The 20,427-nt window shown below is 37.0% G+C and overlaps 1 long non-coding RNA gene and 1 other non-coding gene across 2 annotated transcripts; both read right to left on the bottom strand.

Moving 5' to 3' along the window:
• Positions 1-7,046: 7,046 nt before the first annotated feature.
• trnap-agg (transfer RNA proline (anticodon AGG)) lies at positions 7,047-7,118 on the bottom strand. The gene has a single exon. It is a non-coding gene; the product is annotated as a tRNA-Pro (tRNA).
• Positions 7,119-8,718: 1,600 nt separating this feature from the next.
• LOC141381755 (uncharacterized) lies at positions 8,719-12,482 on the bottom strand. The gene is made up of 3 exons (XR_012402408.1): positions 11,141-12,482; positions 9,838-10,969; positions 8,719-9,683 (listed from the first exon to the last, which is right to left on the bottom strand). It is a non-coding gene; the product is annotated as an uncharacterized lncRNA (long non-coding RNA).
• Positions 12,483-20,427: the final 7,945 nt, after the last annotated feature.

Raw genomic sequence — 20,427 nt, 5'->3', positions numbered from 1 at the left:
TCTTCTCATTTAAGCCTTAGTTTACCCGTGCTTCAGTTCTTCCAGTTCAGTTCAGTGGTTCAGTTCAGTCACACAGCAGGCTGAGGGCTGTACTGTTTTTGTTTGGTTCACTGAATCACGCATGCGCAGTATTAACGGTTCACCGCTTCTCAATGTAAAGTTGCTGTTCTAATAACTGAATGAGAGTATATATTGGCTTATTTAGAGTCAGAGGGGTATTAGACTTGTTATAAAGTAAGTAGTTGGTGGATAAGTTCTTACTGGAGACGCGAATCGTTTCAAATGATTTAGTTCGATTTAGTGAACTAGTTCAACTGGTTCAGTTAGAAGATCCGGTTAAAAAGATTTGTTCGCGATCGCGATACAGAAATAAAACCCATTATTGGGCATAAACGTGTTAAAGTAATACTTTTAATTCTCTTTATTTAATGCTGTCAACGTGCTGCTGTCATGTCCACTCATTGCTTTTGTCGCGGGAGCAACAGCGAGGATGACTGTAGGAGAGCCGGCTCGATCTGGCCAATGGCAGCAGGAGACACTGAGGTGCGGAAGGATCAAACACAAACACCTGCAGCGCGGAATATATTTACTTCTAAAAGGCTTACAGTAAGATTATGTATTAAATACATTTACAAACACGAAAACTAGGTTTTTGCTATCATTTTAGTTCGTTTCAGTTAGTTTTGTATCTACACAACACAGTTTCAGTTAGTTCTAGTTTTTAAAAGAACTCGTTTTTATTTTTATTACAGTTAACGACAATTATTTTACATTTTAGTTTTAATTTTTTCGTTTTCGTTAACTATAATAACCTTGTAATGGACATTTAAATAGTTTAAAGGAAGAATGGTATTTAAACAGTCTGACCAACGACACAAGATGAATAAATAAAGCACACCAAGACTCAAGCCATTGATTAACATACTGGTAGGAAGACATAAAAGGATTCGAATTTATACACTTAAAATCCCTTGCTATAATTAGTATAAATATTAATTTGAAAACCTAGCCAGAAATACAAGAATATTCCCAGACATGGGAGCTGAATATATTCGTTAACATTTTTTGTGCAATAGGCACAGCAAGGAGAGGCCCTTTAGAGAAGGAAGACTTTCCCCTCACGTTAAGAAGTTATTTAAGACTTTAAGGGTTGAAGACCGTTTTCGTTATTTTTTGTATGTGTTCAAGATTTTCTTGTTTGTGTTTTTCATGTTCCGGTCACAGTGATCTTCGCAATAACATCTGATTATAGTATATGCAAAAACAGAAATATAGAGTAATTACTTTCAATATTAATGGGTTAGTAAATCCGATTAAAAGAAGCAAACTAATGGCTAAAATAAAAAGAGAAAAGCAACAGATAATCTTCTGGCAAGAGAAACATCTTTCTGATACAGAACATAAGAAATTAGAAAAAAAATGGGATTTAAGGTTTTCTTTTTATTTTATTATCTTTCTCATATAATAATGGTCGTAAATAAGGAGTAATGACATTAATCTTAAATAAAATCTAATTTCAGTTAATTTCTGAAATAACTGATAAAGAAGGATGAAGGAACTATCGACCAAAAAGTTGCGTTAGTTAATATATTTAGACCTCCTGAAAAAGACAAAGCATTTCTCAAAAAAAAAAAAAAAAAAAGTATTATAGCTAAGGAGGTGTCAGGTATGTTGATCTGTGGGGGAGACTGGAATGTACAACTTCAGCCTAAATTGGACTCGTCCTCTAATAAGCAAATTAGTCAGAAAACTAAACAAATAAAATATCTGATGAAAGAATTAGGCTTAATAGATGTTTGGAGAGACATATACCCTCTTAAAAAATAATGTACTTTCTTTTCTACCGCCCACATGTATCATTCTAGAATTTATCTTTTTACTTTAGGTCTGATCAACATAAAATAAAAGACTGTAAAATAGGAACAAAGGACATCTCAGACCAAGCAGGAGCTTATTTAACAGTGTACCTGGACAATAAACCCAAAAAGACATTTTGGCGATTTAACCCTTATCATTTGAATGATTTAACATGTGTAGAATATGTTAAAAAAGAACTATTAGAATATTTAAAACAATGATAATGGAGAGGGGTCACCTAGTATCCTATAGGACGCAGCTAAAGCTGTTATGCGAGGTAAACTTAAAATGTGGGGATCAAGGAAAATAAACTGCATTACATGAATAATCTAAATATACAACTTAAAGAATTAGTTACTAAATATGTAATGTAATGTTATGTGTATTTATATAGCGCATTTATTGTGTATGGCCACACACCCAAAGCGCTTCACAATCATGAGGGGGGGTCTCCACACCACCACCAGTGTGCAGCATCCACTTGGATGATGCGACGGCAGCCACAGGACAACGGCGCCAGTGAGCTCACCACACACCAGCTATTGGTGGAGTGGAGAGACAGTGATAGAGCCAATTTGGTGGAAGGGGATGATTGGGAAGCCATGATTCAATGACTGTAAAAAAAATATGGACGACGCGACAGCCCCTTTTCCCATTGAACGCCTTGAGGGCAAAACGCCTGTTTGACGGGCACAAATTGTCGCAAAAGACTGCTGAAATTGGAGCCTGGACATGCACAGAAGGACTGTCTGATGCTGCGTTCACACCAGACGCGGAACACGCGTCAAACGCGAGTGATTTACATGTTAAGTCAATGCATACCCGCGAATACACATCCTGCGGCACGATACGCGTGAATGTCACGGCGCGAATGATGAGAATTGCATGGCGCGAATGGCGTGGCACAAATTGAGTGTTTTGCGCTTTTGACGTGAATCACTCGAGTTCGAAAATCTAAACTTCAGCGGGCATTCGCGCCGCGTTAACCAATCAGGAGCTTGCTCTTGTGGGGGCGTGATTGTAACGTATCACCTGTTGTCGGTGTCCCAGGGGAAATCCCCCAGCAGACACCGACAAGAAGTTCATCAAACTGGGCTGGGCTCAGTCAGAAGCACTGCTGAAAACTTCCATCAGCCAGGTTCAGTTTCTGGAGGAGTCTATGAGCTTAAAGAGCTGGATGCACCTCTGAAAGGATGTAGTGGACTCAGACACAGCCCTAAACGTATTGATGCCGTTTATCATCCTTCATTAAGCACATAAACACTGTTATTTTCTTCATAAAATCCATGTTAGCCCTTTAGCTATGAAGCTAGAGTCACGGGGCAGACAGAAGCCCTGCCCTTCACACGAATCTGTGTCTGTTCTGAAGTGAATTTGACACGCGAATGAAGCGAGTAACCTCAAATGTTCACGCAGCTATTTACGCGCGATTTATCCGCGCGTTCCGTGTCTGGTGTGAACACAGCATGATGGAGCCAGAGGAGGAGCCGCGAAAATGAGCGGAATCGAGCTTCCAACCAAACGCTTTATGTAAAATCAACCACGCCCCCCGAACTGCTCATTTGACTGCCGGTAACTGCACTATAACAGTCATTTGACTGCCGGTAACTGCACTATAACAAAGGCTAGCTGATGTAAATAGAAGCACTTACATTTAAAAACACAGAATAATATGCGGTTTAAAAACGCTGTGATGTAAGCTGTTAAACTTTAATAAAAGCAATACATGCTGGACTGCAGAAATAAACGATCTTTTATACACTAGCTTGAACATGAGCACAAATAATATATTCTCTTATAACAGGGTTGTTGGTATTTGTTATCTTCATAGGGGTGGAAATAACACTTGTAAAATATGAACAATAACATATAAACAACACGTACATTTTAAAAATGGTTTTTTATTTTTAATTAGCCATCAACAGAACCCAAAATATAGCCTACACACAGATTTACCAGGCAGGAACAATTGTGCGTTTAGAAGATAAATACAGAAGATTACTAAATATCAACAGGATATTTACACATCCCAACCCTGCAATTTGTGCAAAAAAACTGTGCAGTATTAATACAATGTCCATCTGCTGCAACATCGCTAGTATATTGTTTATTGATTTTCGCTTGAATTGTTTATTTATTTAATTTTTTTTGTCTCCGTTTTCATTTGGTTTATTCGATGCCTTCATTTTATCTGGCAACGAGGAATTTACTTTCATTTTAATGTTTAGTTTGAGTTTTCAAATAAAACGCCAACAGTAAATGATGTAAATAAATAATATCTAACATTTACAGCTCTATTAGGTTATATAAGATTCGGTTTCAATAATGTTTTATAACAGCAAATTCAGTAGATTACTTAATAACATGCCGAAACTTAAAATGCAGAGACGTCCTGCAAAGCAAGTTCAAATAACCTTACAGGAGATCAACGTGGAGATTATTATTTTAGACACATAAAATTAATGCTAACGATCACCTGTATTTTCCCCATACTTAAATTAGTTTATTTTATTGTGCAGTTTTATTGTCATTTTCGTATTTCTTAATTATTGTGCACTACAAAATGTATTCAATTGTATTATTATTTAACACTTGTGCAATCGATACAGGTTTATTGTTATTTATTTTGTCCTTTATTTAAATAATTGCTATGTATGCTGTTTGCATCTTTATTCAAAGGTTAAACTCAGTGATACACTTTGCGTTCACATAGTAGCATGCGTTTGTTGTTATATCAACAAAAATGGATGTAATAACGTTAACAAATGTGAGGGTTTTATATAATGAAGATTCTATCGCGCCAGCTCCGGGCAGCAGCGCATAACCTACTCGCGGCGTCGCGGGATGATTCCGGCTCGCATGCGGCAGCGCCTGCCCGCTTGGCCGCCGCATCTGGCTCAATTGACTCAGGCTGGAATCGGGCAGTGAGTCCAGGCATCCGGAGTAGGTCCAGCAGAGGTAGTCAGTCTGAGGGGTAAGTCTCCGGCAGGCAAGAACTGGCCCCAGTGTATTTTGCTATCTGGGTGGCTAGGCGTGTATTAGCAAACTAATAAAGCCCGAAAAAAGCTCTGACCTTAGCGAATAAACAGTGTTCCACCAGATCATGTATGTCAGAAACTGTAGTTTACTGCTGAACTCATTTTGTCATAGTAAAATATCACAGAAATCGAATAATAACACTTCAGTCTTCTGCCGAAGCTCAGACGCCGCGCTTTGAGAAACTGTCAATCACCGCTGTCAATCACGATGACACGCCCAGCATTAAATTACTGCTAAAAACAAACTGTTTACAAAAATGAAGATCTGCACCTATTTCAGCACAATAATCAGTGCCTTAATCGACCAGAACCATCTTTCGGGACATTTTATTGCAAGTGTAATAAATTTTTTTATTTGGGCTCAAGTCTCCTTCATTAACACGGAGGAGGCGGGCTTTATGACTTGTACTGCAGCCAGCCCCCAGGGGGCGATCTAACGGCCGAGACCTTCACTCAAACGCAGGCTTGCGGCACACTTGGTTCGTACGGGTGCTGGAAATCCTGGAAAATGCTTGATTTTTAATATAGTGTTTTCAAGGTTAGAAAAGTGCTTGAAGTTTGAACAAAGTGCTTGAACCTGCTTGAAATTGAAGTTGCAGTACTCGAAATTACAACCGTTGTGGTCGCATATGCACTTGAATTTTTATCTATGCGAGCTTCACGCAGAATGCATTTTTGCACTTAAAAACGCCAAACGCAGCGCTCAGGAACAGTTGTCATGTCAACATGCTGCAGTAAACAAATCCCACAATGCCAGCCCCACTGCTCTTCTGATTGGCCCACTGCTCTTGCAATGAACGCGAACGCACTGGTCAGTATAAGCTGTCAATCAGTTCAGATGACAGAGAGATACTGCCACAAAAATGTAAAGGTCTGGATCAGAGAGAATGAAAATAACACTGACAGATTTAGTTTTCCACCACCTGATGTTAGAAATAGTGGCACATCTGATCAGCGATCATGTGGTGAATGTTAATTCACCATTTACACTTTTTGAAGAGTGGATAAAAGACTTCTGGTGGGTTAAAAGTCTGCTATGAAAATGACTAAAGTCATTCACTGTAAAGCCTGAGGTAAGTTACGGAGTTTGCAAGTAACCGTGTTTGCCACACATTTTAAGCACGATATGTTTTGTTTAATCCTTCATTTAATAGTCATGATGTTGTCAGTCATGCAACTGCAGCCTATACTCTGTCGTAAAAGAGCTTGCATTCAGATTAAAATAATATTGCAGCTCATGAAAAGACGGTTACTATCAGGGCTTAACATTAACATCCGCCAACCTGCCAAATGCTGGTAAATTTCAGCTTTGGCGGGTTAGACAGATACCTCCACTAGCCACTTTGCAACTTTGAAACAGGCTCCTGGAAAAACCATGATGGCATCTCAAAACAACAAAGAACTGCAAGTGCTCGTCCCGGATTTGAACCCAGGACCTCTCGTATCCAAAGCGAGAATCATACCCCTAGATCAACGAGCCACAAAAGCCTGAATATTTTAGATGGCATCGGAAGCAGCAGATGGTCATAAATCCTTATTTAACAATTGAGCCAGAACATACCTTCAAAAGCTCAAGCAGGGATTGTGCTTCATTTGGACCCGGGACTTCTGCAAAACTTATATGGGTATTTGATCCCAGGACCTCTTGCACCCAGACTTTACTTGGCAACACTATTTGCTGACAAACCAGCATTCTCAGAAAAAAGGCCTCTGTGTAAGCCACAACGCCCTTACAAAACAGCAGACAACTGTAAGGGCTCAACCAAAATTTAAACCTGGGATTTCTCACAGCATGAACGAGAATCATGCTCCTAGACCAGCAAGCTACTATGCAAGGAATGTTTTATGTGGCGACACTTTCTGCTGACAAACTGGAATTCTTCAAAAGACGTTTTTATGAAAGCCATAATGCCCTGTAAAACAACGGAGAATTGTAAGGGCTCATCAGGGACTTGAACCCAGGACTTCTCGCACCCGAAGCGAGAATCATTCACCCAGACCAAGGAGCCAGCAAAGCTTAAACATTTTACATGGCATCAGAAGCAGCAGATGGTCATAAATCCTTATTTAACAGTTGAGTCAGAACATACCTTCAAAAGCTCAAGCATTTAAGCAGGGATTGTTCTTTATTTGGACCCGGGACTTCTGCAAAGGCTCATCCGGGATTTGAACCCGGGACCTCTCGCACCCTAAGCGAGAATCATACCCCTAGACCAACGAGCCACTGAATGCAACAATTTTACATGGCAACACTATCTGCTGACAAACTGGCATTCTCAGAAAACGGCCTCTGTGTAAGCCACAACGCCCTTACAAAACAGCAGACAAGTGTAGGGGCTCAACCAAAATTTGAACTTGGGATTTCTCACGGCATGAACGAGAATCATGCTCCTAGACCAGCAAGCTACTATGCAAGGAATGTTTATGTCGCGACACTATCTGCTGACAAACTGGAATTCTTCAAAAGAAGATTGAAATAGGTCTCATTCATTTCATTGATTTGAAGCTGCAAGGAAAGAAGGAAAACAGTTCCACCAAGATTTGAGCTTGGATCACTGGATTCAAAGTCCTGAGTGCAAACCATTACACCATGGAACCAAGACCTTCATTAGATGACATCTAATGCTTGCAAACTGGCATTGAAACAGGCCTCTGTGAACACTAAGATGTCCCTCTAAACAACAGGGAACTGCAAGGGCTTATCCGGGATTTGAACCCAGGACCTCACGCAACTAAAGCAAGAATCATACCCCTAGACCAGGGGTGTCCAAGCGTTTTGGGCCGAGGGCCAGATACAAAAAAAAAAAAACGTTGTCCCGGGCCAAATTTTACATTCATCACACAGACACGCGTAAATATATATATATATATAGGGTGATATTGATGGCAGGCTATCGTAACAAGGCCAAATAATAATAAAGCAAGACTAATAACCTTACAAATCAATGACAATTATGAGGGGAAAGCTTTGAAAAAAGTTGTTATATACTTAATTAAAAATAAATTTTAACTGTTATGAGAATTATTGCAATTTCAGAAAGAATTAGTCTATGTTGGTTGTTTTGCCAAAAAAAAAAAAAAAAAAACTGCAGTGTTAACCCTTACTGTAGATTATGCAGTAAATAACTGTAAAATAGCCAGTGTTTAGCTGTAATGAAAAGAAACAGTATTTTACTGTAAATGGAGCAGGATTTGTATGAAATTCTGTAGTGCAAAGAATAAATTACAGTAATTTACTGTATGTACCCATTACAGATATTTACTGTGATAATAAATGATAAATCACTGTTCAATCATTACTGCCCCATCTACTCAGTTGCTTTATGTTGCTATTTATATTATATATATATATATATATATATATATATATATATATATATATATATATATATATATATATATATTTACTGTTCAGTTTTGGCATGTGAATGGTCAGTATTGAGGGGAGAGGGAGGCATTGCATTGATGATTAGCTGAATTTCTCTGCAGCCATTTCTGTGTTTTCTTTGGTTCCTTTTATGTTTTTAACATTGAGTATCAGGAGTCAACCAATGCCACAGAGCTTATTTAAAGGTAAGTATAAGATATGGACGAGATGCATTTAAAGACAAAAATATTCACACAGAGCAAAGAAATTGTCACAATAATTCTTATACCTTTGTTTACTTTTCCTATAATTAATCTAATTTGCCTAGTTTGACCTATAGTTAAGCTTTTAAATTGCACTTTAAGCTGAATATTAGTATTTTGCTAAATAACTAGTAAAAATGTGTTATTTAAAAAATATCTTAAACAGCATGTACATACATTTTTGCAGAGACTCAATGAATTTGTCTGGAAAACTTCGAATGAAGTAAGTAAAACTGGCATTAACAATATAGTATAAAGGCTTTCCTAAATAATTTTTTACTCAGGTTATTTGTTGTGTTTTTTTATTATTACTACAGGTTTAGAATGACATGAGAATCAGATTATTTATTTATTTATTTATTTATTTTTTTTTGCTTTGGATGAAGTTTGTATATTTTTATTGTTTTTATTCAATGATATGTGCATGATTGTGATAAATGTAGGCAGTTGCTTTGAAAATATGCTATGTACCAGGGCTGTAAACTCCTGGAGGGCCGCAGCCCAGAAGAATTTAGTTCCAGCCCTGCTTCAACACACTACCTTTAGATTTAGTTTTATAACTGCACTGTTACCCTGTAGATTATGCAGTAAATAACTGTAAAACAGCCAGTGTCTTGCTGTGATTGAAGGAAACAGTATTTTACTGTAAAAGGAGTAGACTTTGTATGAAATTGTGTAGTGCAAAGAATAAATTACAGTAATTTAGTTTTTGTACCCATTACAGATAGTAACTGACAATAAATGACAAATTACCCATCACTGTCCCATCTACTCTGATGCTTTATGTTTCTATTTATAGATATGTGCATTTTAAAGGCAGAAAATAATGATTTAGGCATTAACACACTCACACAGGCTGTCTGTCTCATTCTAAACACAATGGTGTTAGAACAAGTTTTCAGAAAATGCTGGCCCTTTAAGGGAGCCAGGTGTTTGATTTGTTTACTGCTGAGTGTGCTCTATTCTCTGTCCATCAATTCAGATGTAGAGTCTGCTATGTTTTAGGCTTTAAATAAAAATCTACAATGAGTAAGTAAAATGTGTTCAAATGTTTTTGAGGGTTTATAAAATAAGGCTGTGTTTTAACTTATATTGTTGTTCTCTTGAACTGTGTACTTGAAAGCTACATTGTTAGCTAGTTAGCCTCTCCTCATATAACTTCTTACATTACTTTTGTTTAAGTAAATTTATTTATTGATATTGCTTATTGCCATAATGTACAGATGCTAACAGTTTCATGTATTTTTCTGGCAACTAAGCAAAAATTAATTCCATCACCTCACTAAGGTAACATGTGCACAGAAATCATCACAGGGAATCACAAAAACATATGATACACATAGCCATCCACACACAAAAGCTCCACTGTCAGGTCCCAGATTGTTAGTTTGTTGCTAAGTATTTTTCAGAGCTGTGTTTCCACCTATGAATTTATATTAGAGACAATAGACAAGTTTGTTGTCATGAGATTTTTAAAGTAAATAATAATTATAGCAATAAAAGATTGGATCCTTTGGTTTTTCTCTGTTGCTGACTTTTTTTTTCTTTTTTATATAATTATTTTAAACTTTTTATTGCGCGCGCTCTTGTACTAGTGTTTGTGTTTGTTCTGTCAGCATCGCGCTGCTTTATTCTCGGCGCCTCCGTCTAGTTGGTTTCAGTTGGTTGGCGCTGAGATGAAGCATGCGCGTTGCTTAAGTGTGAGCGCACGGTAAGGTGTTTATCTATCGTGTGCTCGTGTCTTGCGTCTCTTGTCAAAGTACGTAGCTCGGTGTTTACATTGTGGTCACGTGCTTTTGTCGTGTGCTTCAGTGTTGTGTTTGTTGTCATGAACATGCAGTTAATGAGTTCTCTTATTGGCTGCATGTTCTTGTCCTGTTATGTGAGCGCATGGCTTGTGTTGTGTTATAGACTTTTATTCATATGCATGTGAATGCTGCAGACCTTGAATGCAAGCTCATGCGACAAATTTCACAGTTTGCAGCATTAGAAAGTTCAAGCTTGGGGAATTCTGACCTGTGAAATCACATCATGTGATTGCTTCAGACCAAACAAAAATCAAAACATGACCTCTCAGGACAAAAAATTTAAACTATGGACCAGTCGCTCGCTTTTTCAAGCTCTAATCATTTTGTTTAATCCCACTCCTTTTCGCAGTGCCGTATGACAGAATTTTGCATGCTCAAACGTTAGTGTGACTGCAGCCTTACTGTGCAGACTTGTGGCTCTCAGTAATATGTAAGACAATATTCATATCTGCTGATTTCTTAATTTTGTTTGACATTTTCTGTTGTATATTTGTTTGCTGCTAAAACAATAAAATACATTTGTCTGATAATTTTTTATGCCTTCTATTTTTAAATAACAGCTAAGAATACTGATTAATTTTAGTGACACTACAATAACTATATATGACATACTATTAATGTGTATGCAGTATAATGCTGTGAGATGTAACAATACAGTACAGTAATTAACTGTACAGCTTCCAGTTAGTTACCACTACTGCTCTATTACAGTAATTAACTGGCAACACTGTTGCCAGCTACTCTCTGTAATGGTTTGGTTACAGTAAATAATTGGCAACGCTGTATATTCAACACTTATTTATACACTAATATTCAACAGTAGTAAAGATGATTTTTCACAGTATTTAATTTTTTTTTTTTATTCAGCAGACCATTTATTGATTCATGTTTATTAAAATTACATGTTCTATGCTAAAATCAGAAGTTTCTTGCAGTAATGCTTTTTTAATGGAAGGCAAATTAATATACCTTTTTATTACATGCAAAACATTACAAAACTATTATTAATCTTGTTGCTGCTGTTTTTAGTTGTAGTATAATTGCTGATTTCAAATACATGCTTTTATGACTTGGCAATAGTGTGGAGTACACAACACTTTTTAAAAAAAAAAATTATTAAATAAATCTATGTTTTTTATACCATGTACAGTGGATACGATGAAATAATAACAGATAACAAAGGCTTAAATTAAACCTCAAAAGAGACAAAAAAGATATATTTATTTTTTATATAATTAAGTAAACTTAATATCAAAACAAGTAAAAGAAAATAACACCTTTGAATCTGCTTTAATTCCTATAACGCTACAATTAAGGTGTTTGATAATTAGGTGCAATGGGAGCCTAGCAATGAGGTACTCTGGATTTCCTGGGGAGAGTGTTCAAGTGTTAATGTTTTGTTTTTTTGACAGGTTCTTTAAAGACATTTAAGTTTCTGTTTGTAAATAATAATGGAATAGCTTTTCTCACAAAAAATGACAAAATAGTTTTAATAAGTTCCTGTCTTTAAAATGATTTTACTAAGATGACATCCCTAATACGTATGAAACCAAGTGTGAAGATTGGGATGGCTCAATACCATAAATTTGGATTTGGATGCCGAATGTCTCAAAATCGATACTAATTTGATAAGATAAATTTTATATTTAACTATTTATTAGCGTAGTGTTAACATTATTCTAGCATAAATTTTTATGTTTTTAGCCTAACTTAAGACGTTAAATTTGAAATGGGGCAATAGTGGGTAATGATAGACAACACTTTTTGTAAAACACATTTCATATTTTACTTGTTAACTTGTAAACTTACTAAACTGTACAATTAATAAAGTAAAACAGAACAGAAGTAGAACAGAACAGAAGTAGCAAAGATTGATTCGTGATTATTAAAAAACAAAACAAAAAAAAAACAAGCATTGTAAAGTTAGATAAAATTACTCAGAAACTTCACTAATTTCAAAAACACGCCTGTTGACATGCTTTAAAGCCAAATGCAGCGTGAGCCTGGCAATAAGGTCATCAAAAACGATCTGAGGAACCACATATACTTGACTGTCACTTCCCAGGAAGTGGCAAGTGTGACTGACGTTGGACACCCCGATCACTTCAACGGCCGTTTCTTGCATCTGGCCCTCTGCGATCTAGGTATGTAAAAAAAAAAAAAATATATATATATATATATATATATATATATATATATATATATATATATTAAGGGTGGAGCCGAACCCGAATACGGTATTCGGAAAGGCACGAATAGCGCGTTTTTACGAATACTTAATTCGAACAAATACTTAAAAAATTATTTGTATTCGGGAGCAAGAAAAACACTATATCACAAAGCAGCGTTTCCTCATGAGACCACAGTGCATGCCCGCGTGAGTGAGAGAGAGAGAGAGAGAGAGAGAGAGAGACGCTCAGTCAGAAGTCGGAGGGCGCTTCTCCACAGCAACAGACAGAAGGCTCGGCTGAGCGAAAAAAATACTTCACTGCATCATTATTTTTGTTAAATAGATTTTTGTACCTTAATTGGGTTCCAAAGGCAGTTTATAAACTTGTAGCGGAGTTGAAGCGGAGTTTGATCTGACGTCTGCAACCGGGTGCTCTGTTTACGCAACGTTAGCTCTGTTAGCGCGGTAATTTAGACAATAGACTGTTGACAGAGTAACGTTAACATTCGTTTATAAAGGTTAAAACGATGCATTTGCAGTTGTGTCGAATGGTATGCACCTATGGGAGTTATATGGTACGTCTACATTACTGTCTTTTGCAGACAGCAAGATATATGCTATAGGCTAGTTAACCTTAGCATAGCTTCCCGTCACTTTTTATTAACTTACTAACTCCTCAAATACATTTTGGCACTATGAAAAAATGAGACTGCTGCTGAGCCATTTCTTGGTCCTCCACCAGTCAAAAGAAAAAAAAAAAACCTTCAGGTTCTGTGTGGAATCATTTTACAGTCAGTGGTGCTGCAGATAAAACAAAGTGATACTGTATAATGTGTGCAAAAGTGAAATCAGCAGAGGCAGAGATATTAAACATCTGTTAACATCTAAACATCTGTTCTTCTATCCATAATCATTAAATCATTTCTTTTCGGCTAAATCCCTTTATCAATCTGGGGTTGCCACAGTGGAATGAACCACCAATTTATCCAGCATATGTTTTACGCAGTGGCTGCCCTTCCAGCTGCTACCCAGCACTAGGAAACATCCATACACTCTTTCACACACATACAATAGGGACAATTTAGCTTACCCAATTCACCTACATTGCATGTGTTTGGACTGTGGTGGAAACCGGAGCACCCGGAGGAAACCCACGCCAACATGGGGAGAACCCAGTCACATGCACTAAAAGCATCCTCTCCTGATACTGTCTGTGAACCCACCACAAGCATCAATCCCCTCAATCAGCACAGCTATGTTCTGCTAAATCCTCCACAAGCACCAAACCATCAACACAGCCACATTCTGCCCCAGCAAGTCAGTTTCAAAAAAAAAAAAAAAAAAACTTTGTGTCTGTTTTGTGGCTGGCAGATGACAATAGCAGGGCTGTATCTTTTAGTATTATATAGAATACTTTTGTTCTGCCAGATCTCCCAGGCAGGGTTTTATTTAGATTTATTTAGTTAATTTAAGTTTTTGGAATTCTGTGCATTGGAAAGAAGTTCTTTCAGAAGAAGAACAGTTTTTTGAAGTATTATTTGTTTTTATTCTGTCTATTCAGTGTCCTTCAACAAGAACGGTGGTGGTGGGGTTCATAATATTCACAATGGTATTTTATTAGTTGTTGGTTTAACCATGGATGAGATAATGGCTTCTATGTTATTTTCTTTTCAATGACATTTCTTATCACATGTTCAAAAACAACAACCAATATTGCATATCTATAATTTATATAATGGGTATAATTAAACAATACTTCCACTATAACGTAAATTAAAAGTGTAATAGAAAAAATATATATTTTTGCGCTATTTTGAATTTTACTCAAATACAAATACAAATACAAATACTTTTCCCCCCTCAACAAATACAAATACCAGCTGCTCCGCACATCCCTAATATATATATATATATATATATATATATATATATATATATATATATATATATATATATATATATATATATATATATATTTATATGTGTGTGTGTGTATGCAAGTTTCAATGTACCAACACTGTCTCAGTTTGTTGTAATATAGAAATGTTTTACATGTACCTCCACAGTTGTGTAATTTAAAGAATGAAACTTTCCAGTTCCTGTTTCCTAGACGCAGGGACATATGTGGGTGATGAGGACCTCATCACCCACGAAAAGCTCCGTCAAAGCTGCCTCCCTCCATAGTAAAACACTGAAGGTCCCCTCCAGGCATTTAATTTTTAGGTCCACTATTGGCACTCTTGCCCTCGTCATCCTCACCCCATGGAACTGCAAAAGAGCAATTTACGGGTGAGTGTAGTAGCATTTCCCATGTATGTTTCTTCTGTTTCTCAACACTGCATAATATGGATACTTATTTGATTCACCCATATTTTAGTCAATTAACCTTAGTTATTCCCCATATAATAGCCCGTTTCCACTGAGTGGTATGGTTCGCTTTGGTAAGCTTTTATAGCAGTTTCCACTGTCAAAAGGTGTACCGTACCAAACAGGTATCGTACCACTTTTTCGGCAAACATGAGAAAGGGTACCAAAAGGCAGAGCTAGATGTGCAGCTGAACACTATTGGTTTACAGAGATACCTCATTTGCTTGTGCAACAAGCCAGAATGAAAATAAAAAAGCTGCCATGTTTAAAATACACAGCCGATATATATATATAGGGCTCGAAATTGCGACCATTTTGGTTGCATATGCGCCCAAAATTTTATCTATGCGACCTCAAAATATGTTTAGGAGCATTTTTGCGAGTGCTTAGAATTGTTGTGTGCGAGCAGTTTTTACTGCAAAATGTTCACCTCATGCGCGGATTCGGGAGACATGCATGCAGAATGCATCTCTGCACTTGAAACGCGAAACGCAGTGCTCAGGAATGGTTTAAAACAGTTGTCATGTAAACTTGCAGCAGTAAACAAATGTAAGTAAAGCAAAAAAACAAAGGAGAAGGCAGAAAAAGTAAGCACATTACTTTTTTTCAGCAAACGTGAACAAACTACCATGTTTAACTATTATATCACCTTTTGGACTAATATGAACTCAGAATGATGGAATGACTTTCTAACAGAGGCTACATGTGCTACTGAAGATTAGACACCGATGAGAGGTTAGCACTGACTGTAGGTTATATTTTGTGGCGTTTTGAACCTAAATAAGCACTAAATGTATGCTGTGTGTAGTTCTTCTGTAGTTGGTAACATATCGGAGACTGTAAGGGGCTCTATGTGTTCATATATGTTGCATTTATTAATTTAATATAATTACAGACGTCACTGTCATTGATCTGCAGTTATAATCTATTCATGGTCATAGAAAAGTTAGTAATAAACATTTATACAGAAGTATTTGTGTATGAAGCGTCTGTTTTGTGAAAAGGGCTTCTCATATGATTTGTGAATGACCTGTACAGCTTTACTGTAGACATTTTCTCTAGCGAAAATTATGTGACTGAAACTTTGTCATACACCACGCCCAGGCTATCCTTGGTAGTAGAAACGCAAGCCTGATAAAGGTAAACCGTACCGTACTGTACCAGTCAGTGGAAACGAGCCATAACGGAGAAATACAAAGGCAGTATTGGGTGCCTCGTAATTTTTGTAAAAAAAAAAAAAAAAAAAACAGCAACACAGATTGATTGCCAACACACCGTAAAACAAAATATGCTCATGTAATACTTAAACAAACTTTTATTCCCTCTTTACAAAGAGTTAAAGAAAATCTGAAGCTGATAAAGTGTATATTAAGCATTTATGATAGATTTAAGATTAGTTATTTGTGATTTGAAATGCAGAAGCATTCACTTGAGATCGGGTATCAGATTTGCACAATCCATATGCACTGACTAGCTCAAAAGCTTGACAGAGCCCCTGCACGTAGCTACAGTTGCTAAGCCACGATTGGTGGATGGCGGTTGTTGGGCGTGGCTTAGCGAATGGTCAATTGATTTAGCAAGGATGTACTGGCAATTGATCAAAGCCTTTCATCAAAGTTGTCCTAAAGCTATTAAAAAACACGCACTCTAGTCTCAGAACAATTTTGAACACTTCAGCTCAGTAATGCAGGCTAGGCGGAATAGTGCTGTTTACTGAGGTTTTTGTTGTTAAGCAAAAAAAAAAAAATCAACATTATCGATGCTGTAAAAAGCCCTTATGAAAGTGAAAAAAAAAATCACATCAATGTTTCACCAGGAGATTTTAGTGGCTGAACATCACGTCTGTGCATATAAGCCTTTCATAACGCAAGACACTCTACATCAGCTTTTGAGGACTAAAATAGTTTAAAAACATAAATATACCTGTCTAAAAGAAATACTTCAGCCATGGTGTCCTCTTACCTCCAGCTTGCAAAACTCCAATATTGACTCAGGATTTTAAATAGTTTCAATTCAGCATTTGATTTTACCGTAGTTTGAGTTTACCGACTGTAATTGTCTCGTGTGCATGTGTCGTGAACGCACAGAACTCATGCAGGCCGACATATGCTAATGGCGGATATGCGTGAACAGAGATGTGCAGAAGTGCAATTCTGCATTTGTTGAGAGACAGTTTGAGCTACTTATTGAAATTATGGGAGATGTCGGCCTGACACTAATTTATTTGGATGAACATTTTTTTAGTCGTATGCCTTACCCAGAATATAAAAATGCATATAAATACATTTAGATCATTTACTGTATTAATTACTATTGGACTGTGAAGAGACTTTCAACCAGCACAACAAAAAATGCTTCTGAAGACAATCACCTACTGCACCTTTAAGCCTGGTCTGTAAAAATGGAGAAAGAATTGATTTAACACTGCACACACACAGCAAATTTGCCAGTGTACATTTTACACCACAGGTGTTGAATTTAACACTTTTCTGGTGTCTATATGAGTCCCACCAGCCAAGTGTCCAGATTACACTTTGAAACGTGTTGAATATGTACACCTCTGCAGTGTAAAATATTTTACACTTAAGTGTGTAAAAATGCACACCACATTAAACATTTTTAACACCTGCAGTGCAAATTGTCCAGTGTACATATAACTCCTCAGGTGTCAAATTACACTCTCTTCTGGTGTATATACGAGTCCCACCAGCCCAGTGTATAAGTTACTCTTTGAAAAGTGTTGAATATATACACTTAAGCTGAGTAAATAATTTTACACTAAGAGTGTAAAAACTATAAACTAGATATAGTGTATAGTAAATACTCCATCACTATAGCCAGGTCATATTCAGCATAAATTCTATTTTTCATTGAACTAACATGAGTAAAAGTTAACATTTTCCACACATGAAACTCATAAAGATAAGTGTATATTTGAAAATTTTAACACCCTGGAATAGTAACAAAATGTAAATAAATTCTTCTGTTACAGCCTGATTAAAATAAGTGTTTAGCGCATAAATTAAACAATCATGGAGAAAGTTACAAAACACAATTTATTTTCTGTAAAATACACAGCACAGGCAACATTAAATCACTTCACAGAATATGCATTTCATACCTGAAAACTTTCATTTGTCATTAATGTCATTTTTTAGACATTTGTCACATTGAAAAAAATTCAGTGGAAATGTTTAATATTTTAGTTGTCACTGCCAAACATAAACAAGACAACATGAGCTAAAGCCCCATTCCTGAACCAAAATGCTTTATAAAAATATAAAAGTAATTTTTGCATACAGTTGTTTAAAAAAATACATGGATTAAAACCACAGCAAAAATCATTCAAAAAGGGGGATTTCCTTGAAATTAGTAATGTTCAACAAAAGCACACTTTCAATTTCATAAGCAAGCAAAAAAACGCTGTCCATCAAACAATATCAGACATTTTACTGAGCACAGAAATAGCATCTTTCAAATCTAAACATACAGGAAAGCCTCAGCAATGTACCATCACTGAACTAAAGTGGTTCATATGAAAACGTGTACAGTGTTACAACCTCTTTGATGTTAGTCTAGGGCAGGGGTGGCGAACCCGCGGCTCGCGAGCCACTTGCGGCTCTTTTACTGCTCTTGTTCGGCTCAACCTCTCGCGCGATTTAACATACATTAACCAATTGACTAACGCCCCATTCACACGGGGCTTCTGCGTCTCTTTCTGCTTTTGTGCGGCTCAACCTCTTGCGCGATTTAACATATAATAACCAATTGACTAATGCCCCATTCACACGGGGCTTCAGCGTTGCTCGCTGCAGAAGATGGGAGTAGCTCAACTTTTCAAGCACTTACGGACGCGTTAGCCAATCAGATCGCTGTATGCAAATACATCTGCTAGACAGTGGCCTATTGCTGACTGAATTTTATTTTCTGACGCTTCCATTCAGACACGCCTTCAGTCAAGGGTTGACACTGAAGCCCCGTTTGATTGGGGCGCAACACGAGTGACGTGCAGTTCGTTAATATCAATCGTCATGGTAGAGTCAGGAAAGCGTACAGCTAAGCGTAAATACGAAGATGAGCGCAGAACATTTTTATCTGAATGGGAGATATTCAGTTTTGGAAGATTGTGCCCGTTGAGAGATATCCCAATGTCAAACAGGCTGCACTCAAACTGTTGTCAATGTTTGGGTCAACTTATGTCTGTGAATCACTTTTTTCGACACTGAAACTAGTGAAATCAAAGCATCGCTCTGTTCTTACTGACACACATGTGAAAGAGTTACTACGAGTAGCCACAACTGAATACGAGCCAGACCTGAAAAAGATTGTGGAAACCAAGGAATGTCAGGTGTCCCACTGAGTCAAGTAAAATGAGGTAGGCTAATTTAAATCCATGAAAACTATTGCGTTATATAATTAGGTGTATAAGTTATTGTGACAGATATACTGTTGTTTGCGCATCTGTTGTGTGGCTCTTTGCAGTGATAAAGTTTTTTTTTGGCTCATCATGCCAAACAGGTTCGCCACCCCTGGTCTAGGGTAAAAGTAATAACATTTAAGAGGTGTGGTACCTTTACAAGATGATGGGTGAAAACAAAAGACACAATCAACAAAACTGCCAACAAAAGTGATTTAATGTACAAAAAAGTGGATTCAGAATAATGCCCAAATATATATACACTAGAGATGCGCGGATGGGCTATTATTTCATCCGCAACCGCATGACAAAATTCATCATCCGTCCGCCATCCATCAGCAGTAACATTTTTGACCAATTTTTAAAACCGCACCCGCCCGCCATCTGCTGATTGGGCTCTTTATTTGAATGGCTTATTCCTTTTTATTATTAAATGAATGTTTCTTTATTGATCATTATAGAATAGAGAATGACTTTAATGTAGACATGCAGTTAATCCAAACGTGCAAGTCATTAATTGACGACGCTTTGAAGTGACGCTAAAGATACGAGGACGTGTCTTTTCACTTGATTCGATTCCTCGGTCCTTCCTTTTCCTTGCGTCCTTCCCTCGTATCCCGATGGGGTGGAAACACGAGGAAAGAAAGCAAGGAAAGGAAACGAGGATGCACAAATAAGAAATGAGAAGCACCCGAGCTCTCAGAATATCAGCAGTGAACTCCGTCTCCAATCGGCGCACAGGGACAAAAATAAATAAATAGCCTAAATTAAACGCACTGTACTGTACAACTTTTTTTATTGTAGCCTAATAGAAAACGCATTGACACATCATTTCAACATGCTGCTATTTAGCCTACTACTAAATGCCTATTTCACTTTATTTTTTAGTAAATAGATAGAATAATAAGTCATTTACATTATAGCCTAATAATGTTTACATTTGTAGTTGTCCATAGCAACCCCAAAAACGTACCTGGTTGCCTTGCACATCTAATTAATGGGCACAGTTTTTCGACTATTTTTTTATTTATTTATTTTTTATTTTTTGCTGTGGATGTTATTGAGCTTGTAGAAATCGGAAACAACACCAGTTCTGCGACACAGATGAACCTTTATTTATATCTCTATCAGACAATACCT

Source organism: Danio rerio, chromosome 4 (genome assembly GCF_049306965.1).
Source record: "Danio rerio strain Tuebingen ecotype United States chromosome 4, GRCz12tu, whole genome shotgun sequence".
Lineage (NCBI taxonomy): Eukaryota > Metazoa > Chordata > Actinopteri > Cypriniformes > Danionidae > Danio > Danio rerio.
This window is presented reverse-complemented; position numbering and strand designations above follow the sequence as displayed.